At 41.2% G+C, this 23,785-nt stretch overlaps 1 long non-coding RNA gene across 2 annotated transcripts in view; it reads right to left on the bottom strand.

The window, feature by feature from the left end:
* Positions 1-23,785, bottom strand: part of LOC309666536 — a 347,146-nt gene that overhangs the window by 225,447 nt on the left and 97,914 nt on the right. For both annotated transcript variants that reach the window (XR_014267149.1, XR_014267150.1), the window contains one exon: positions 10,734-10,917. This is a non-coding gene — a long non-coding RNA (uncharacterized lncRNA). The remainder of the gene's footprint in view (positions 1-10,733; positions 10,918-23,785) is intronic.

The raw sequence follows: 23,785 nt of genomic DNA, 5'->3' as shown, positions 1-23,785 counted from the left end.
TCACCAAGAGTCTGCTATTGTCATAAATGACAAATAGAAGTGAGTGGAAGATTTTTCTTATTAACGGGGAAACAGCCCAAGATAGCAATGAATAGTGCTGGCCATCTTAATGATCACCAATTTAACCAGTTTTGAAAGGTTTTATGAAATGCGTCTCTGTCCCCTTGATAGAAGAGGGAGATTATAATTTTTGAGCAACAGACATCTCTGTGATGCCCCACATGGACCGTTAGTCACTCACTAAAGAAAGCAGCAGAACAACATGTTTGGGTGCAATGACCTCTAAATGGGACAAGGGGGGTTCCTGAGGAGCTCAGATTTATTTAAGGTAAGGGCAGGGAAATCCCAATGGGCACATGGTAGGAAAGAAGGGAACCAGAAATAACTGGATTATGAGGAGGGAGACTATTCATAGGTGAAAAATGAGAAGGGCTATGGGATCTTTTCCATCTGGAGCCTAGTAGAAAACACACACACACACACACATACACGAAAATTAGCAACTATATTTATCACCTGGGACGAACCAGTTGATTTCTGAAACCTCAACTGCCTCATCCATTGAAAATTCGATTCAAAACATTTCCTCTGAGAAAGATACACTGCATCCTTTGTAGTTAAGAAATCTGACTTGAGTCTCTTTGTCATCCGCATTACTTAAGTGATTTTGGTCAGATTTGGGAGACATTTTCAAGATGTTTGTTTTTCTAGTAATCCTTTTTATGTTTAATAATAAGTACTTGATTATGAGATTTTGAATTTTGTTTCTGAATTAAGGCGGAAACGGGGCTAGGAAAGGGAGTAGAAATGACACCAAGAGAATAACCTGATAAACACTCTGACACTTGTTTTATAACCACAGAAATGTTGGTACTTTGAAGTTTATCAACTAGTTCTTGGGAGAATCCAATAAAAACATTTGCGAATAAATCTGTACCCTAGAATAGCATTCACAGAAACACAAGATCTGAAAACTGCCTTATGCCATAAAGCAAATCATATCAGCAGATCCTCATGGGTCTCATCCTGGAGACTGAGGATTCCAGTCTGTTCACACTGCTTCTCACGAGATGTGGGGCTTCCTCTACGCTTAGACGGGTTTCTGCCTTTGGTTCTAGGGTAATTTTGGAAAGAAAAGTTCAAAGGTCTCCAGAGACAGTACCGAAAGAATAGAAGAAGAATTTAACTAAAGTTGTGAGTGCATCTTCTCTTCAGTGAAGAGAATAAATAATTCACGTGACTTATTCAATTTTAACAAGGGCTATTTCTTGCCAATGTTGAGGATATCAACTTGACTCTGAAATCATTATGCCTTTAAAGAAATACAATGTTATCTCAAAGAATAAGGATGAAAGGAAAGTAAATTCTGTACCAGAGCAGGGATTAGCAATCTTGCCAAGGTTGAAGGCCAAGTCTGTTCACCAGCTCCCTTCTGGTAAGAGGGTATCAGCAGTGGCAGGAGACAGGCCTCAGCTGCCTTTATCCTCATAGAGATTCTGCTCTTTTGCCCAAGTGTAGTGACAGTGCTGCTTGGGAGAAATGGCCCTAAGACTCCAGCTCTAATCTGTGCCACCCCTCAAGGGGCCTGGGATGGGAGCCCCAGGGAGGCCAAGGTTGAGGACCCTGAAGCAGACCTTCCCAACCACTCTGCCCCACCATCCACATGCCCCTGGGGGCACTGTGCCCAAGTGCGGAAACCCTCTATCTCAAAGGGCCCAGAGCTGCCCCAACAAAAGAAAAGACTTATTTGTTATTGCCTTTAGTGTCAGTGTATTAGTATTAGTAGGAGTGTTAGTATTCAGAGAACCAAAGCACACCCCAAAATCAGTCTGTCATCCTATTAAGCAGAATATTCCTGGCCGTACTTGGGGAGGAATACATTTAACAGATTTTTAAATACTCATATTTTATACCTTCTGGCTTACAATGAATAGACTCTGGATGAATGAGCTTTAATATAGTTAATGAAAGTGCTCATACTATCTAAAAGCCTGAGTTTCAAGAAGAAGTTAAAGATAACTAAAAATCATAATGATCATATGGAAGAGAAGTTATAGCTACTCATTGATAACACATGGACAATTTTTAAAGTCTTCATGTTTACTAATAGAAACTTTAATTTCTAAAAAAGGTAAATCAGCTTTGAAGAGATGAGCAAATGATAACATTGAAAATATAATGAAAGCTTTCAGATGAAGGACCGAGGTAAATTTATCATCACCTGATATGATTTTCAGAATAATTTAAATAAACAATGAACACAGAATCCTGTCCAGCTCACACATCTAGACCCATATCTGCTGTGTTTTATGCTACGCCAGCATTAAAAAAACACCCTAGCCAAATTTTTCAGCATCTTTGCTTCTTAGAAATGCATCCTGTGTCTGTCTAATAGAAGCCCTACCATTATAAATGTGTATGTTTCCAAAAGCAAAACATGAGGTTTATTGAACTTTATTCACATGCATTCATTCAACAGATACTTATTGAAGTTCTTCTCTACGTTAGACTCTGTGGGGAGATGCAAAGCTAAATGAGACAATTACTCTATGCCAGGAGCTCACAATATCAAAGGACAGCTATGCATACACATTAGCCACAACCTTCCCCACTCCATCCTCCCTCCTCACCCAGATCCAAGCCCTCCAGTCATCCCAGAACTCCAGGGGACAGTGTGGGGAGGGGAGGAGACGGGCACTTTGGTGGGAAGGATGAAGGGGTTACTATGCAAGTTCCCTCTTTTCTTCTTCACCCATTAGGGCTGCACACAGTATTCCTGAGTTACCTTTATACTCCCACGGCTTCAGCCACCAACCTGAGACTCTGAAAACTATCTTCAGACCTCAGTTCTCCTGATTCATGTATCCAACTGATGCTGACATTTCTACCTGAATGTCCCATGGGCCCATCATCCTTCAAAAGTGGAAAGTATTGTGTCCTTCCCCCTGCTCCTCCTCAACTAGTCTCTGTATTGGCACATTCTCCTGCAGGGGTTGCTCCCTGGATAGAATGCCCACCCCACTTAAACTCCTGAAAACACCCTCCCAGCCTCAGCTAAAGCAGCAACTCCTCTAGGACAGCCACTCTGAGCTGGAGAGCAGAACTGATGGTCTTGCTCTCTACTGCCAGGGGACCATGTCCCAATTTCTGTTGAGAGCTCTCATCACACTGTTTTGCAATGACATGTTGACTGACTAGCTTGTGATGCCGTGGAGCAGCAGCTCTCAGCCCTGGCTACACTTTGGAATCCTCTGGGGAACGTTTAAAACATATCTGAGATTCCAATATAATTAGTCTGAAGTGCAACCTGGGCATTGTGATTTCAAAAATCTCCGCAGATGATTCTTGTGCCCAGCTAAAATTTAAGATTTCTGGCCTTGAGGAGAGTAATTTTATCTTGATTACCTACATGTGTTACACAAGGGGCTCAATAAGTATTTATTGAATGAATGAATAATTACAACATCTACCCAGACACTTGAATGAAAAGCCATGGAGTCCCAAATCCCATCCATCACAAAGGTAAATCAAGAGGGATAAAAGTACCTATGCAAATCAAAAACAACTAAATAAATGGAGAGATGTTCCATGTTCATGGATAGGAGCGCTCAATATTGTCAACAATCAACAACTGTCGATTCCACCTCTGAGAATTCATTTTTATCCACGCTGTCTTGTACACATAGAACTACCACCTTGTTTCAGGTCCTCACTTTTGCCTACCAGACTATGATGTCTCATCTTCATTGTTTCCTTGTCTTAAAGTCCTTTAAGGTGCCCTCTAAATTACTGGTAGAGTTATCTTTCTAATAGTCCAACCATGTCCCCTCCTGCTTAGAATGGATTGATGTTGCCTACACAATAAACTCTAAACTTTGCCAAATGAGCACCTTAATTTTCCTCCATCTCTACCTGGCATACTTCTACTCTTCCTTCACGACCCATCTCAAACATCAACTCTTCTTCCAAGCTACCCACCCCCAACTCCCCCAGAAAAAGTTACCAAGTCCCCTCTGAGCCTCCACAGTACTAGGCATGTTGCTTCTTCTACTGTGTTGACATTATTTGTTCACATATCTGTCCCTCACTGAACTCCTTGAGGGCAGAGGCTGTGCCCTGTCATCTTTGTGTCCCTACTGCCTAGTACAGGGCTAGTTGGTAGCCAAGCAAATATACACTGGATGGAAGGATAGATTAATGAGAGTCAGAGAGAGAAGTGTGCAGGATGGTATTTCTGTTTAGAGGAAGGAGCAGCCCAAGAGAGCAAGGATGGAGACAGGAGGCCCCTGGGGGAACCTTAGACTCCTACTCTGCAGGGATCTATTCCTAGTCACAAGAAACCCTGAGCGATGGTGTCAGAGGCTAGAACACCTGGGTCAGACATCACTGGCCACCCACCTCCACAGCCTTTGTCCACAGCCTCCTTGTCAGCTCAGTGTTCCCTATGCTGATGGTCACCAGGGCAAAATGACTCCAACCTGAGTATATCCACCATTAGAAGTAAATCTGAACCACAGGAGGTTCTGGGGAAAGCTTCTGGCCTCCCTTACCCAGGATGATGTCTACACATTTAAAATTAACTTGTCGCTCTAAAGGAACAGGAATTTACAATTTGGATTCTTTCAGTCTCACTTCTAAATTGCGCACACATCCTATAATTTGCTGCATCAACTTTACACTGTGGGAATGCTCTCTCCCCAAAGAGCAACCAGAGATGATTATTCTTTAGGCACTGGAAGAGTCATGATCAATCTGAACACTTGCAGATGCATGTTTTATTAGTGGGAGAGGGAGGAAGCTGTAACCTTCCTCTCTGGCCCAAGGAAGGGTGGATCCACTTGCCTGTAGCATTGGCAACTGGTCTACACAGCACACCCCTCTCCATTGTTACACTTCTTGCCTTAGTCTGTCAGGGTGCTAATTATGAAGCCATTGTCTGCGATGATTACATGTTAGGTGTGAACTATACAGTCAGTGACAATTATGGGTTATTGAGGTGGTTATTTGTGCTTGATTGACAGAATGTGTGCACCTCTGTGGAAGGCTTAGTATTTCTTAACTTCGGGCACTATATACTCTACAGAAGAAAGTACTGTATTTCTGAGGAAACATAAGAAAATATGTATAATAAAAGTTGTGCATTTCTGGGATAAGAGGGGATCCTTTCATAAGGATCTACCTGAGGTAGGTGATTTAGAGATGGGAGTGGTGGGGGAGAGGGGAGTTTGGAAAACCAAGAGTGACCATGGGTTTAAAGCCAAAGAGTCCCTGAACTGACCCACACAAACCCTACCTCTGCTCCAGTCTTAGAAGGAGAGGCAAACACACTCTCGAGAAACACCTTTGTTATCCTCTGAAAGTGAGTAAGCAGTATTAGAAGACCATTTCCTTAGCATTATCAAGCATTAATTGTTCAACACAACAGTAGGGCTACTGACTCCACATTAGATTTTAATTAGATACTATTCAGACCTATAGCTTCACAGGCAAACACACACACACACACACACACACACACACACACACACACACAAACTGCTTTATTCCACCTCAGAAATTGCTTCTTATTTTCCTGTAACCTTCAAAACAATAAGAAAAACAATCACTGTCACCTACAGGCAGGGTTACTGTCTGTGTGGCTGGCTCCAAAATGAATACCAACAAGAAAAGGAAAAATGTCTCACTGGAGTATGGAGTTCTCTGTGCAGGTATTTTCTGGTGGCACAAATTGAGGGTCCTGGGTAAAAACTGTCAACTATTTAACACTTTCTGATTTCCAACCTTCTCCATCATTGTTGAAGAACAACCTTGAGTGTCACTCAGTGATTCTAACATGATTTTGTGGTTTTCTAATTTCAACCTAAAACTAAAAAATGAGTGTAGGCACAGATCTCACATAGATTATGATTCTGTAGTAGTTCTATGTAAGCCAAAATTACCCCAAAACTGCCTAGAAGTTTGCCCACTGCCCTGCACCGCCAGTCAGCACCACTTGGCTAAATGTTCCGACATTCATATGACAGAGAAAAATCTTGTTTGGGAATTCCCTGGCAGTCCAGCACTTAGGACTCTGTGCTTTCACTGCCGAGGGCCCAGGTTCAATTCCTGATCGGGGAACTAAGGTCCCACAAGCCACACGGCCAAAAAACAAAAAAAAGTCTTGCTGATTTGTGGTTAGTGGTCTCATTAAATTGCCATTGATTCAGGGAGAAGGGGTTTAGTGGATCAAAAAGGCCAAAAACTTACACCTTTTTCATACAAGGACAATTAAGAGGGCAGCGGAATTCCAGGAGGATGACTTAGGCACAATGGTTTTCTAAACAGAAACCCACGTGATGAACACTGGGACTTTTCCAATACTCCCTCTCTCCGGAAGTCTATTTATTCTCCACAGACTGGAAACCATTCACCAGAGCACTGCATCTGTGATTTCTCCCACGCCTTTTCAATGCGGCAGGACATTTAAACCCAGGCTGCAAATCCAGCCCTGAGGGAAACTGCCTCCTTAGATCTGCAGTGGCTTTCACACTTGAGGATTGACTTCAGTTGGGAGCGGAGGTGTCCATAAAAGCAATATATACCCAAGCAGAAAAAGCCACCCTGAGCAAATTTTCTTTTCTGAAAAGATTCTACGAGGTGCCAAGAGAATGACTTTAAGAACTGTTTGTGGAACTTTCTTGACCCCAGAATGTTTTCAAGGTGTCAATTTGGGCTAATCCCCAATAATAGCAATCCATAGTTTAGCCAGATGTCAGGTTTGAAAGTGTGTGGTTTTTTTAAGAGAGTTTTTGTTCCTTCTCTCCCTTCAATCATAGGCCCAAAGTAAACACTAGTTCAAGTCCATTATTTGTGCTTTGCAATTACAAATCTTGTATCTTTTTTCCTCTCATGTCTCTGCCACCACCTCAAAAGAGATCAGCAGAAGACAGGAGTGAATAAGAACCATCCAGCACTGTGGGATCCCACTCAGGGGACATCTTGCTTAAACTTCCCAAATCTTCTAGTACATGCATTCATGGATGACCATTTGTTCAGGGGAAAAGTTGAGGTTTAGGTTTCTGATTTCCAAAAATACAAGAAGTCAAGTCAATGAAGTAAATTATTCCCAAAAGTGTAGAAAGAGGCTAAATAAGCAATGTAACTAGAAATTTCATCTGATTTTGAGGGTTCCCCGAGGTCTTCATCTTCTCTCCACAGATTTGTGTGTGTGTAGTCATAAGTGGCAGAGATGACTTTGATTCATTAAATCTTGTTTTATTTTCCTCCTGGGCATACTTTGAGACTACACTTCCTAGCCTCCCGCACAGATAGGTGGGGTTCTGTGACTGGCCAGTGGAACAAGGGCCAGAAAGGATGTTTGCCACTTCCAAGCCTGATCCATAAAAATCCTCCCACTTCTCATCTCTCATTGCAGGCCAGATGCAGAAGATCCAGAAGAGGCTTCCAAAGGCCTGGAGATGGGGGACTTTTCAGATGAATGAACCTTAATGACCATGTGAAGTAGACTCCTCCACACACACTGTCCCTTCAGCCTACACTGTACCATGACATAAGCAAGAAGTAAATGCTTACTGTGTTAAGCCATTAAGACTTTGGAATTGTTCATTACAGCAATGAGCTTGTCCTGGCTAATACTTGGTGCATGGAAAATACTGAATCATATTTCTTCCTAGAATAAAAAGCACTAATATGTAATAGGATAAGCTGCTATAACTTCAACAGAGTATTAAGCCTGAGCTCAATGATTTAAAGACTTTTATAAACACCAAGTTGTGGTCAATAAGACTGATTTCTCCATTTCATAAAAAACCCTGATCTCAAGGCATAGACCAAGTACCTTTCCTTAGCCTTCTGGGAGAGTACTTCCTAGCCTCTATGATATTGTTTCTTCAAATTTATTTCCTCCTGAAATGGGATTCACTTTTTGAAGATGATCAATGTCATAAGATGTTGTGTTTTTCCACCACCCCACAAAAAACAAACATCATATGTTATTTGGATAACTATTAACCAAATTTCATCAACATTCATCACCTCTGGAGCAGGTTTATGGTAGGACAACTAAGAAAAATGGAAAATGCTGACTGTTCTAGCTAAAAAATGACCTTGTTTCCTTCAGTCTAGAAAATACAAGCTTCTCTAATGAAAAGAAAAAACTCATGTCATCCAATGTTTCCCAGCAAGAACATTCTATATACATAAAGTTTTCCTTGAGTAGAAAGAGGAGCAATCTTTGCTACTGTGTCAGAGGTAGCAGAATTGAGTGGGGGGCTTGAAAGATCTAGAGCCTGGGTGCCATAGTATCTGATCCAACATGAGCTCTGAGCCACAATACAGCCCTCATCTTCCTAAGCAAGGTAAGAAATTGTTTCCACTATGACATGCCACTAGCTGTGTGGCAGCCAGTATTTTAAAGTGGTAACAGGATTTGCACTATACAACTCTGTATTTAGAATATGATTAGAAAAAATAGTCTTTGGCCTTTAAACAGTGAATATCAAGTTTCCCTTTGGAATTTAAATGTATAGGCATCTTTATCCCTTAAACATTAAGGATTTTTAAGATGCAAAATCTAGCCAACTTTTAGCTGTAGTTTAAGTCTGCCTAACTATAAAAATAGATACTTCCAGAATAGACTGCAAAAAATAATTGCTCTGCTACAATAAAAAGCAGTAAGGTAGGTTATATATACTCAGGCATCAATGTAACCTCAGCACTTTTAAAGCCCTTACCACAAGTTTGCAGCTAATTGCATTTCATTGACCTATATATGTAGCATAATATCTTTTAGGGAGAAAGAGAGCTGTTTCCAGCTCTACAAAAGCAGTTCTGGGGAAAAATATTTGCAAAATACATATCTGATAAAGGACTGGTATTCAAAATATACAAAGCATTCATAAAACACAACTACAAGAGAACAAACAATCCAATTAACTATGGACAAAAAACCTGGAAACCTCCCCAAAGAAGATATACAGATGGCACATATAAACATACAGAAAGATACTCAACATATATGTCATTAAGGAATTATAAATTAAAGTAACAATGGGAAACCACTACATACCTATTAGAATGGCTAAAATTAAAAAGAAACTGGCAATACCAAATGCTGGTGAGAATGTAGAGCAACAGGAATTCTCATTCATTGCTGGTGAGAATGCAAAATGGTACAGCCACTTTGGAAAACAGTTTGACAGTTCCTCAAAAAGCTAAGCATACCCTAAGATCCAGCAATTATGCTCCTATGCGTTTACCCAATTGAGCTGAAAACTTAGGTTCACACCAAAACCTGAACACATCCTGACAGTGGGATATTATACAGTGCTGAAAAGAAATGAGCTATCAAGCCACACAAAGACATAGGGAACCTTAAATGCATATTATGAAAACTATACACTGCATGTTTTATATGACATTAGAGAAAAGGCACCACTTTATGGAGAGACAGTAAAAGGGTCAGTAGTCACCAAAAGTTTGGAGGGAGTGGAGATGGATGAATAGGTGAAGCAGAGGGGATTATTAGGCCAATGAAACTATAATTTCATTTGCTATAATGGGATTCATTGGCTTTTTTGTGAAATTGGTCCACATTCCTATCAATAACATCATTGTTCGTGGCTGAATACTTTTTTAGAAAAGTGTTTTTCAGACTTCCTTGGTGGCGCAGTGGTTAAGAATCTGCCTGCCAATGCAGGGGACATGGGTTCGAACCCTGCTCTGGAAGATCTCACATGCCGTGAAGCAACTATTCCCGTGCACCACAACTACTGAGCCTGTGCTCTAGAGCCCATAAGCCACAACTACTGAGCCCGTGTGCCACAACTACTGAAGCCCGCTCACCTAGAGTCCCTGCTCCGCAACAAGAGAAGCCACCGCAAGGAGAAGCCTGCGCACCACAACAAAGAGTAGCCCCCGCTCACTACAACGAGAGAAAACCTGCGCGGGGCAATGAAGACCCAACACAGCCTAAATAAATAAATAGATTTTTTTCTTAAGAATTTTAAAAAATTAATTAAATTGTTTGTTTTTTAAAAAAAGTGTTTTTCATCTTGGGTATGGTGAACAAGTGAGGACTTGAGAAGCTCATGGAGTAAAAATTTCCTATACATTTTGTGTTTTTCTTTCTTTTTCTTCTTTCAATATGTTTTCTATTTCTAAATTAAAATAGTTTCAAAATAATATATATATATATGTTCTATATGATACTGTAATGGTTGATTCATGACACTATGCATTTGTGAAAAGCCATAAAACTGCACCATGCAAAGAGTGAAATTTAATGTAAACTATGGAATTTAGTTAATAATAATGTATCAACATCTATTGTTGATTAATTGCAACAAATGTACCACACTAATGCAAGAGGTAATAGGAGAAACCATAGACAGGGGAGGGAGGTATACGGGTATGTACCTGTTCTATTTTTCTGTCCTAAAATATAAAGAATATTATTTGTTTAAAAAAGCAAGTCAAGAGGCCCTGATTATAATTTAGCTGATTTTTCCCTGATAAGGCATTTAACACATGGTCTGACTATCTGCTCTGTGAAGAGAAATGTTCATTTTGTACAAGGCCTGGGATTGGGTGTCAAGGGAACTGCAAGCCATTCACTGACATCATGTACCATGTTAGGTTAATAATACACATGCTGATTCTGCTTGAGCATCCTGCATGCCTGAGCACACACAGCAGGGACAGAGAGCAAGGGAAGAGAGAGGAAGCGTTGGTACCTGCCTTATCCGGAGGCTTCAGAAATGTCTGCACAGAATTCAAGAGCAGCAACTGTTAGTGGTCACAAGTCACCTCTTTGGGGCCACAGACCGATGCTTTACAGAGGATGGTGTCATTGAGGATGCCCGCAGCAGTGGACGCAATGGTGAATGCTTCTGTCACCAGCCCCAGTCACCTCCAGCCCTGGAGAGGAAACAAAGGGATCTCAGGTGCCTGCACGGTGCAGGAAGATCTCTTGTGATCTGGAGATGACCTTCCCTCATACCATGACGGTTGGGACATATTTAGTGGGCAAAATGATCAACAGGGCTCTTTGCCAAAGTGATGGAAAAGCTGTGTGTGTGTGTGTGTGTGTGTGTGTGTGTGTGTGTGTGTGTGTGTGTGTGTGTGTGTGTGTGTGTGTGTGTGTGTGTGTGTATCCCAATTAACCATGTTAATATATATTAAAATCAATTCATTTTCACAATTGATAAAAATAAATCCAAAAAAGCAAGATAAAAACAATCACAGCATAACTTCTATTTGGTTTTCTTGTTCAAATAAAATGCCTCTTTATATGTTCCTACAAAAAACAAAGGGAGAAATTCTTGCTGTCAAACTAACAACTATTAAAAGAAAAGAATTAAGGAGGAATTTTAACGAGTTTCCCTAGAATGCCTTATAGCTAATTTTATTGGTGCATAGGATTTCTTTCCATATTTAACTATTTTTCTTTCTGAACTAATTATGTCTTTTGGTTTTGGTTGATACGCATTCTAAGATGTAAACCATTTATTAATTTTTTATTAATAAATGTGTCCTTTACAATTAAAAGGCTAACCTTATCAGCTTTGTTGACTGCTATGTCAGAAAAGTCCACAACAGTGTAGTTAATAGATTGCTGAAATATAATTACATTTCAGTATAGCTACTATCAATCCTGACCTTCTAAAAAGTTCAGCTTCAGGTATACATAAGAATAAGGTGTCTCATTTATGTCCCAATTTAACAAGATTACATTACATTAGAAAATGTCTATCATTATGCATTCTCCCTGTTGTATGTCTGTGTGTGTGTGTGTGTGTGTGTGTGTGTGTGTGTGCGCGCGCACGTGTGTGTGTTTAATTGAGCCTGCTTTGGCTGCTTTTATTAGTTAACCTTCGCTGGGCATCACTTACATCTCCAGTGATGTAGGTAGCCATCAAAATCATCAACAAGAAGAAAGCAAGTGAGACTTCTATGTTCTAAAGGATAAAATGTATGAATCTTGGATCCAGCAAATGGTTAAACACCCTAAAATTACCCAGCTGTGTGAACACTGGAGACAGACATCTCTTATTATATGGTGATGGAGCTATACCTTGGCAGTAACCACCTGGATGAGATCTGGGATCAAAAGAAACTAAGTGAACAGCAAGGTCCTACTGTATAGCACAGGGAACTCTATTCAGTATCTTGAAATAACCTATAATGAGAAAGAATATGAAAAAGAATATATATATGTATAACTGAATCATTTGCTGTATACCTGAAACTACCACAACACTGTAAATCAATTATACTTCAATTAAAAAAGAAAAAGAGGGACTTCCCAGGTGGTCCAGTGGTTGAGACTCCGCCTTCCAATGCAGGGGGTGCGGGTTCAGTCCCTGGTCTGGGAGCTAAGATCCTACATGCCTCCCCGCCAGAAAACCAAAACATAAAACAGAAGCAATATTGTAACAAATTCAATAAAGACTTAATGGTCCACATCAAAAGAAAAGAAAAAGAAAAAAAACTGAGTGAAAGGGAAGTGAAAGTGTCAATTACTGACAGTGAGCCCAGCACAGGGTCCATAGCCAAGTTCTCTGGAGGGAAGATCAGTGTCCTTGAGAAGCTTTTCACTGGATATGCCATCATGAGAAATTGAGCACCAGCTCACACATCCACGTGAGAACAGAATTGAGGCAACAGCAATCATCTCTTCCTCTCCTTTCCAGTGCTCAGTTTGAGCTCATAAGTAACTGTGTTTATGTGAAAACTAGGACTACAGTTTAGAGGGAGATTTTTTTCTCTTCTTATAAATAAAATATATCAAAGTAACAGAATGTGGCATTGATGAATGTGAGAGGGATTCAGACCAACTTTTATGGGTTTACTGATTGGGGGGAAACTCTATTGAGGCCAGCCTATGGAATTAGCTGGTTTACAATGTGTCTATTATTCCCATCCACCCAGATTTTTCAAATGCCTTATAAAGTGTCTTATGATTTGGGAAAGATCACAGTAACTTATTCCCAAGATCCCGAATACACTAAACTATACATAGCTCATTTCACGTCACTGTTCTCCATCTCTCCTTTTCAGTAGAATTCCAGAGGCTAGAAAGGGATTTCAAGTCATCCTATAACTTAGTGCTATAGCTTTTCATTCCTGGTCATCCTGGCGTTCCTATATACACGACCCCTTTTCCATAACACACAGAAGGCACTGATGTACGGGTTCCTCAAATGGGACAAACTCCAAAAAAGGAGAACAATGGACTTCAAATAGAAGAGATGCTGAAGATACTCATCTGAGCAATGGGGGAGATGGTTTCTGACAAACTCTTGCATAATTGGTTATTTTTAAAGCAACTTGTTCACTTAATTGCCTAATGGCTCTCAAACTTTTAATCACTCAAAACCACTTGGATGGGTAAACACAGCCATGACTAGAGGACGCAGAAGGCTCTGCTGTCCTTCACAGCAAGGTCAGGGCAGAAGAAGGCAGCAGAGTCCCCTGCAAGGGCCTGCCAAGCCCTGCTGTCCCAGCTGGGTTCCCATCCTCACCCTCACCATCACCTCTCCCTTGAATAAGCCTATACACCAAAGAGAGGAGAGATGAACAGGAGAACAAACAGCTCTGATAGAATGTGTGGCAGTGGGGGAAGAGGAGGCAAACTAGGTCTGAAAATGTGTTCTTGTTTCTAATGATCGTATTTTAATTATTTGTTTTAAGTCCTGCCCTGATCTCTTCTCCCTGGTTATATTTCTGGCTAAAATATACGGAGATCACCTACTACATTATCTTTGTACATAGTGGCGAAGATACAAATCTATCATGTTATTTAATGCCCTTGAAACTCCTGAGAACGTTACCAAGGAAACCTGGAGTTGGCCATGCTGCCTTTGGTGCCTCCCAAGGGTACTGCAAGTTAGGGGTCTTTCTTTGGACCTCCGCTTAGGAGACTTGGCCCTACCAAATGAATCACACAATTGGGTGACAGAGAGAAAATTAGAAGAGTTTTGTTCTAGTTTTTCAGATAGCTGATTCTTAAAAAAACAACAACAACAAAAAATGTGGCTCCTATGATACTCGATGACAATACTTCTAAATTCTTCCATGCAGACTCCTGAGAAGCCCCTTCTCAGATACTCAGGGTGTTCAATCATTTTAGCCAGATTTCATCTGCCTGAAATACTGGGCAGGAGGAAAGTGCTCTGCATGATTTACCCTGAGTCCCGTGCCTCTAAAAGACAATCCCAAAAATAATGCTATATTTAGACAGGATTCTGGATGGTCACCTAGGAGCCAGTCAGTGATTTTAACTGCATTCTTTCCAACTATGATTTGATTAGAAAAGAAGAAGCTCCATTTGTCTGGTCAATTTCTTAATGATTCATATAAGGACTGCTTATCATTCATTTCTCAACAAGCTTCCCACTTTAAAATGAGATGATTCTCAAGTTAGCAGGCTGTTGATGTCAAGACACAGCTATGAACAGAAATCTGAAAGCATATTGCCCTGTTTTCTGATGTTTTTTCTGGGAACTCAGAATTTTAATCCATTATCCCTTTTAAGACTCAAGTCAAGAAAGAATCCCCTTTAGTCTACAGCTGCAATATTCTCAAATACAAAACACTAATATTAGTAGGTAACACTTACTTTTCTTGGTCTATTTAGGGACTTGAAGGCTGAAATTTTTCTTCTGGATGAACACAGCAACATCGAAATTGTTGGTAAGTATAAACGTCTATGTCTATTTCATCACTCCAGCCAACTATGACTTTAATTCTTTAAAACACAGGCTCAAAGGATCTCAGGAGGCAGCACTAAGAGTTATGGCATTTTTCTCCAGGTGAAGTGATATTATTTCAAAATGTAGTGGAAATTTAATAGTGGATGCTTTGATGGAAATGTATGATACACACGCAGTCTATTTTCATATTAAGCTATCATGTAGTATATTAATTCAAATGATGTCTCATTTAAAATGTTGTATAAGTGCAAGTGAAAAAAAAAAAAAATCTAAATTCAGGGGAATTCCCCGGCGGTCCACTGGTTGGGACTCGGCACTCTCACTGCCGAGGGCCAGGGTTCGATCCCTGGTCGGGGAACTGGGATCCCACAAGCCACGCGACCAAAAAATAATTTTTAAAAATCTAAATTCAGCATTTTATAAGTGCAGTTACTCTGTTGTCTGTAAAACCATTCTGGGGTTTCTCTCAAAATGTTATCTTATTCCAGATAAGCTTGACAAAATAACCTTGAGAGGAAAAATTCCTCATGCTTAAAAATTTTTGCTGTTTTTCAAGAATTGCTACCTGAATTCAGAGAGATTCCCACTGAAGTAATAAAACCCTGAAACCAAACTGTGTTCTTGCAGCTGAGAGGTCTGCTGTGTGGGCTTCAGAGGAGCCTGGCCGTCAGTCTCACTGTGTGATTCACTGATGGTTTACAGCTTTCGGGACACGGCCCCCAGCCGTGAGTTCTTCAGGCCAGTCATGCTCACTGGTGGTTTTACATAGACCAAGACCGCAAGGAGCAAAGCTCTGTCTGTCCCCCTGCTGCCTTTGTGTCTAGGGGAAATTCTGCAGGCCCTGAATTGGGGACCACTGGGTCCTTCTCTCCCTCTGACCTCTCTGAGGCCCTGGCTGTCCAGGTGGAGCCAGCTTTTTCCTGCTGAACCATAACTGCCACCCAGCAGGCACTGTCCTCTCCCCTTACATGTAATGATCAGCAAAAGCTGTTCTTCTTCCTGGCTTTGTGGAAACAAATTGTGCAAGAAAAAAAATAATGATGATAATAATAATATCAATAGCAGTCATTGATATCAGTGGAGCACTTTACAAGGTGCTCTAAGCGCTTAACCTATGTGAACATTTTCAAACCATATAAAACCCTATGAGGTAGATAGTAATATCCCATTTTACAGATGAGGAAATGGAGGCACAGAGAAGCAGAGCTGAGATTCCACTCTGAGAAGGATTAGGCAGAAAACAAAAATGAGCCAAGGGAGCCAGTTTCCCAAGGCGATAGGGAATGGGGGTGTGGAGGCTGGAGAGGCAATGTTTGGATTAAAAGGCTGATATTATTTGGCCTCATCGTGGTTCTGCTGTCAAATAAGAAACTTTACAATCTAGTGGAATGTAAATGACAACTTACAAAATGCCAGGCATAAGCTAAAGCAAACATTCCTAGAAAGCTGACTAAAAGAAAAACTCAAGAATTTAAAGCCAAAAATTAAGCGATCTTATGTAAAGACAATGTCTCACCCCATTTTCCTGCATCTCTATTCCCATGAGAATTGCTGCTATAAAAAAATGTTTTTACTGACTATTTTATCAAGTATTCATTGACCCTCTTTCTCCAACTGCTGCTAAGAAGAATTAAAGCATTCTCAGCTGGAGGTGAACTTTTTGGTCCGCTGGTTTGTAAATCTTTCAGATTTTGGATTGAGTAATACCATGAAGTTGGAGGGTCTTTCTCAGGAGCAGTTAAGCACTCACTGTGCAAGCCTTTCCTACATGGCCCCTGAACTGCTTGCTCATCAGAAAAACGGTCCAAAAGTGGATGTCTGGTCCATGCGAGTAAATCACCAAATCCCCGAGTCAGGTTAGGAACCCTGAGTGATAATCCCTGCGGATTTGGAGCTAGGGAACCCTGGCCAGTGAGAAGGACAGTGTGTCACGGAAAGCATTTCTCCCCACCTTCAGTTTAAGAAATCACATGTATGCATCACCTACCCCTGGGCAAAGCTGCCGCACAGTTGTCTTGTTGAAGATGTGTGGTATCTTGAAGATATGAAGCCCCTGTGATCTTGTGGTCAACTTTTTACTTCAGTCTCAAATCCAAAGCAGCACAAGAATTTCAAAGGAACACATCTTAAAGTCCTCCTGATCAGTTCTTCAAGGCATCATCCAACGTCACGTCCTCCATGAAGCTATCTCAGACAATCCTGATCCTCGTGCCAGGCTGGCTGAGTTCCCTGTTCTCCAGCTCCAACAAATTTTGTTTTCCCTGCCTTGGAGCTCTTACCACCCTGTGGGGTCATCATCCTTTGGCTCATGGGTCTCCCCATTATACACTGCCCTGTCACCATCACTGCCGAGCTAGCCCCTCTACACCACCGGGGCCTTAGGAGGGATTTCCTAATTCTTTATTGAATGGACTTCTGAATCATCTAGAAATGTTAACAAGCCATTTGTCCTCCATCCGCCATTAAGAGTTCAAGCAGAACATTCTAATCACAAAGCTCAAGTTTAAAATTTGTGAAACTTGTATGAAAATATACCAGTGCTCACCAATTGAGTCCAAGAAGTCAAATGGGATGGCTTTAAGGAAGAAAAGCCCATTATTAACTAATGTGCCAAAGTTCTATAAGCACTTCATCATCTTATTGCCTGATGCAACCTAAGATTCAATTGTCTGTAGTAGCTTACAGTCAATGGAGAAAGTCTGCAAAGGACTTTATCTTCTTTTTCCCCTTTGATTGATTGATTTTTTTAGAGTACAGACTTTATTCTATAAACTCAGGGTCAGCAAGTTACAGCCTGCTGGGGTGAAGTTTTTGTAAATAAACTTCTGTTTTTTTATACATACACATGTATCTATTCTTAAAGGACTTTATCTTAATTTTAAAACATCCCTCGAAAATCATGTTTGCACTCTTCATTCTTTTAACAAGTCTTTTCCTTCATAAAAACTGCAAAGAACATTGTCAGAATCATTGTATCCAAAAGGCCACAATGTCTAATCTAGAAAAGCCTAAATTAATAACATTTGATTATATGAAGAAAGACAGTGGGTTGAAATATAGGGTTTTTTTTAACATCTTTATTGGAGTATAATTGCTTTACATTGTTGTGTTAGTTTCTGCTTTATAACAAAGTGAATCAGCTATACATACACATATATCCCCATATCTCCTCCCTCTTGTGTCTCCCCCCCACCCTCCCTATCCCACCCCTCTAGGTGGTCACAAAGCACCAAGCTGATCTCCCTGTGCTATGCAGCTGCTTCCCACCAGCTATCTATTTTACATTTGGTAGTGTTTATATGTCCGTGCTACTCTCTCACTTCATCCCAGCTTCCCTTTCCCCCACTCCGTGTCCTCAAGTCCATTCTTGAAATATAGTTTTAATGGCCAAAAAATAAATAAGGAAAACAAAGAAAAGAAAAAATGAGAAGGTAACAGATGGGGCCTAAAGACTTTTTCCTCCCACTGCTTCTTCAGCCACTTTTGGATTCTGCTAAATTTCAACCTAGATTTGGGGAGTTTGTCAAAGCATAAATTTTTACCTGTAAATTTACAGATTCAAAAGAAACCTACTAGATTAGCAGTCCTCCTAGCTTTGCTAGTCTTTGATTAAGTACTTTTTCATGGCTAACGTCCAAAGATGAACGTAATCAGAATATAGTGAGGTTTTGTTTTTCTCATTTAATTGTTTTGTTTTGGGGGAAACCAAAGTGTGCATTAGCTCTGACTTCCACTCAACACATCCAACACAAAAATCCACAAAGGAAACACCGACAGTCACTGTGCTTGTTCATCATTTGTGCGCATCTAGTTTTAAGGTCCTTTGGAGGGCTGAGGCATGATTAAACTTCACGTAAGTTGACTAAATTAATAAACCAGCTGTTGTCTTTAAAGCATGTCAGAGATTTCAGTGGAGTGGAAGAGTTACTTTCTGCTACAGCTAATAAATTTTCAAGTTAATGTATCATCGGGTCTCGGTTAAAATTAAATCTCAAATTCGCAGTGGTTGGACTAAACACACGGTGTGTATCACCTTTTGAACCACTGCCTGTAGAAGTCGAACCCAGCTGCTTGTTTATGTCTAGTTCCTCTTCTTTGCAATGTTAATACTCTGGTAGGTGCGTGGGAAGTATGAGAAACTTGTGCTCCACTCACCTCTACGAGATGTGTGTCTTCAGCAGACGGTGCCGATGGCCGAGGAGCACGGAGACCATAGAAATGACCACTTTGTCATCAGAGCAGAGATTTCCCAGTCATCCCCCGGTGTGCAGGCTCTCCCCGCCTGATTGCTTAAATCTAAGCCCCAAACTAAAAACATGACCTCATGTGGGTGTAGGCAATCTGCTCAGAAGTGCTGCTTCTCTCAAATATTAACACTTGCCACCTCCATCCCAAAACAGCTATTGCCACAGCCTGGCTGGAAAACAGCTGAAAAATATTTAAATCCAGTGCTTAAGTGGCCTAGAGGATTACTAGTGGGATAAAGAGTTTTTTCGGCTCAAGGTGTCTGATTCAGTGACAAACTTGGTTGATAGTGCATGGAAATCCTGGTTGCTGGTGAGTGTGAAAGTCATTATTACTTCCTTACAGGTCTTCTTGGACCTGATCATTCCCCATGGTTCTGGCTCCTTCCTCGGTCCCTTTACAAGAAGTCTCACCACTACAAGATGATAAAAATGTCTCTGAAGAACATTTGAATGTTGGTCACAAATTCCAAATGGATTTTGTTCTGCTTTCTTATAAGTCTCTGTAGTTTTCAGAAGTTTCTAATCTCTTTGGCTCAGCCAGGTTTCAATGCTGGAAATCCCAAGATTCCCACCAAACGAATGGTTTCTCCATTATTTTGTGGCCTGGACACATAAAGGCCACTAAAGGCCACGCACAGTTAAAGACGTGCATATAGTGGTTGAGAGCCTGGTGTCTGATGTCAGACCCCTTGGGTTGAAAGCCTGACTTTGCTACTTCCTAACTGTGCGTGCTTGGAAAATCAGCGTAATCCACTTGCTGAAGGGGCCATGGCACACACACTTCTGACAGGATGCATCCAGGGGTGTGGCAATGCTTATGGAGAAATTCTTTTAGGTAGAGAAATAACAGGCACTCTTCCACCCCCTTCATTATGCCATGGATAATCATCAGAGATAAGCAGGGGTAAAGCATTGTGATGCAGCCCACACTTGGCTTTTGTGCATTCTCACCTCCCCCATTCTCACTATGCTTCAAAAACGGCTCCCTTTCTTTCCCTCCCTTCAAATCTCCAAGTTAAAAATCCTAGATTCCCTTTTTTTTTTTTTTTTTTTCTTTTTAAACCACCACACGGAACATGGGATCTTAGTTCCCCAACCAGGGATAAAACCCATGCCCCCTGCAGTGGAAGCGTGGAGTCTTAACCACTGGACCACCAGGAAAGTCCCTCTCAGATTCCTTAAAATCTGATTTGTCGTTCATACTCTAGTATGAATACAGGCTTGACCCTACCGGGATATACTTCCTTGGTAAATGAGGAGCTTATTAACCAAATAACTCATTTAACTAGTGAGTTCAAAGATGAGGTATATTAGCCAGGGTCCTAACAAGTCAGATAATGTGTTCAAATGAAGATAAATTAAAGAGAGATCATTTACAAAGAACTGATCACAAAGTCATCAGCAGATGTACAGGAACCACAAGGGATAGTGCGGGAACACAGGACTGACAGTAGCAGAGCGGCCACCACTCCTAGACCCAAAGGGACAAAGGGCAGAAAAGGGTCCCAGAACCTGGAAGGAGAGTCGTGGAGCACTGGCTTTCTAGAGAGGAGAAATTACCTTACGTCAGCGGAGCAGCCAGTCCAAGACAGCCTAACCGAGACAGGGCCAGGGAATAACACCTTGACCCCACCACCTTCCTTCCCTCCAAGCCCCACTGGCTGAACCCAAAAGAAGCCAGAAGTTTCCAGAGTCCACCAGTTCAACCTACACAGGTGGGCCTCGGGGCAGAAAGCAGGCTGGAGAAGGGTGGAGAAGAGAAGCAGAAGAGCAGATGGGAACATCCAGCAGACGGGTTGTGAGACATTCGGGGCTGGACCATTCACTCCATCCTCTCCCATCCCTCTCATCTCTGTTCTTCTCATCTCTCCCATAGGTTCAGGAGTCAGCAACTTGGCACACAGTTTCTGAAGTTGTGTGTTCACAAAGGAGTAGAACTCTATATGTCTTCTTCCCACCACCATACAGCTCCCTCAAAGTTTAAAAGAGAATCTAGTTTTGACCATCAAGCAGGCAAAGTAACTGTAGGAAAGACTATACCCCTTTGGCACACACCCATAGCTTAGAGCCGGCCTCTGCCCTAGAAAGGCATTTCTTGAGCAGTCATATATCTCCAGGCTTTGCGTGGAAGCAAGGAAATAAGCAGAACATAAATTTATCATCAAAAATGAACCTGAGAGTCCCATTCAAATCTCAGGAAAAGGGTGTTTTGTAGGGAATCAGAGACTGTGACTCACACCTAAGGCAGGATATGGAAGTGGGGAAAGAGACCCAACTTGAACACACACACCATGTAAATCCTATTTTACTGTCAGCTCACGTCTGAAGGTCAATTCTAAATGCATTTTGCAAACATCACAATGCAATGGAACAGCACTGAAAGAGAAAAAGTGTTGGCAAGTATGCTTCTGGCAAGGGTCAACGTTATCTGCGTGGAGATGGGTCGGGCAGTGTCCAAGAACCACAAATGCACTAAGGCAGATCGAAGCCGCTATGTTCTCACTGGGCGAAAATAATGTTCTGAGCCACAGTTAATACGTGGGGCCCTTAACTGAACATACAAAGAGGTGAGGTTGGGACCTGGAAAAATGTACTAAATTTGTTCTATGGCTTCAACACTGGCCGTCTATATGACAGAATGAAAACTCATTTGCAACCCCGGAGAACTGTTTTTTCGGGATGTATTTTTGGATTTCAACTTGTCTAGCCCTGGGTGGAAAATACAAAATTACATTAATATAAGATAAATTTACAAGAAATAGAACCAGACCCATTAGGAATTTGTGACCAACATTCGGATTCTCTTCTGAGACATTTTCAACATCCTTTTGTTGCAACACATAGTGCTACAAACAGACACACATAAAGAGCCAAAGATACAAGTCCCAGGGAGTCTTTTATGGGGCTGGAGAGACTCAAACTCCACAGTTATTTTTAAGAAATATAATCTTGGCTTAACTATTCTTCTCTTCTCTATGAGACAGAGTGGTACACTAACTAGGAAAGTATCATACATCTTATGCTGTTGTTGAGAGATTATAGCATCCTCCCGGTCCTAAAGCAGGGTTTCTTTTCAGTTGGTTCCTCTCCTTTCCCTTGACAGAGGGGCGAGGGTGCTTGCCATGTTGCCTGGCACCTTGTCATTGAAGCCATTCAGTATCAAGCATCTTCTTTGCATCAGAAGATGGCAAATGGTGAAATCTGCAGTGTTCTATCTGGAATCTCTTTTGGTAACTTGCTCTGGTCTCTACTTTGGGTATCAAACCTCAGGAAGGAAAAATGGCCAGATTCCAAGGGCACAGAGTATCTTGGGTTACTTTGGAGAATTCTCCATCTCATTTTTCAAGTGTTCAATATGAACCTTTTCTAGGAACATTTGTATCCCAATATGATAACAAGAAACCCACAATATTCATTTGAGATCTTTTGAGATGACAGCCCAAGGATGGTGATTTTATAAGAATATCACTGCTTTTGGGTTAGCCAGTGGCTTCTACCACCCGTTTTGTAGTATACAAGCCAAAAGTAACTGAATGACCATCAGAAAGCATTGTTGATGCTACTGTGTGTTAGGACTTAGACTGTGCAAACTGAGAATGGACCAGTTGTGACTACTGCCACTCATACTATCTCTAAAAGGCTGCCTTCCTTACTTAATTGAACTGCTTTCATGTTCAATTTTCTGCCCAAACGAGGATGTGCAAGACAAGATGGCAAAAATTGCCTGGCGAATTCACTAGCCCAGCCTCCCTCTCAAAGAACATAAAGAGAAAATGAAATTTGGAAAATTGAGAGTTACATTAACAGTGGGACAAATAATCTTTTCAACTCTTTTATGATTGCTGTTATGCAAGAGCTTCATAATACATCAGTCAAAACTATTCTCTCGTTCTTTCCACCTCTTTTTCTCCCTTCTTCTCTTCCCACTCATCCATATACTAATTTTCCAGAATAGGAAAGAAGACCTTCAAAATTTAACTGTCTAAAATAAGCACTCAAATTTTCACAAGACATGGCTAAGCTTTAGTTTGGGGATAAATGTTTATCTAACTACTACAATTAGAAATTGGGTAATGGGCAAAGTTTTTTCCTTTCTTTTTAAACTTTTTATTGAAATATAGTTGATTTACAATGTTGTGTTATTTTCAGGCATACGGAAAAATGATTCAGTTACACATATATACATATATACATAAGTATATGTATTTTGCCTTTGGGGGACTCTAAGATCAGTGAATTAATGCACAAAACCTCAGGGTTTTTCCTCAATTTTTAAATCAGGATTTCCCTCTAGGAGCTGTGAATTTCATGACCTTGCCAAACATCCTGATATAGAGGAAGCAAGGAGAGACAAATGGCTGAATGAAGGAAGTAATGGGAAATGACTGAGTTTGCTACTGTACAAAAACAGGTAATTAATTCTCACCTTTCTTATGCCTTATTAACCATGACCTGTAGGGCACCTTCAAGATGGCGGAGGAGTAAGATGTGGAGATCACCTTCCTCCCCGCAAATACATCAAAACTACATCTACATGTGGAACAACTCCTACAGAACACCTACAGAACGCTGGCAGAAGACCTCAGACTTCCCAAAAGGCAAGAAACTCCCCATGTACCTGGCCGTGTGGCTGACAGGGTCTTGGTGATCTGGCTGGGTGTCAGACCTGAGCCTCTGAGGTGGGAGACCAGAGTTCAGGACATTGGTCCACCAGAGACCACCCGTCCCCACGTAATATCAAACGGCAAAAGCTCTCCCAGAGATCTCCATCTCAATGCTAAGACCCAGCTCCACTCAACAACCAGCAAGCTACAGTGCTGGACG

This window comes from Balaenoptera physalus (genome assembly GCF_965194825.1).
Source record: "Balaenoptera physalus genome assembly, chromosome: 9".
In the NCBI taxonomy this organism is placed as follows: domain Eukaryota; kingdom Metazoa; phylum Chordata; class Mammalia; order Artiodactyla; family Balaenopteridae; genus Balaenoptera; species Balaenoptera physalus.
This window is presented reverse-complemented; position numbering and strand designations above follow the sequence as displayed.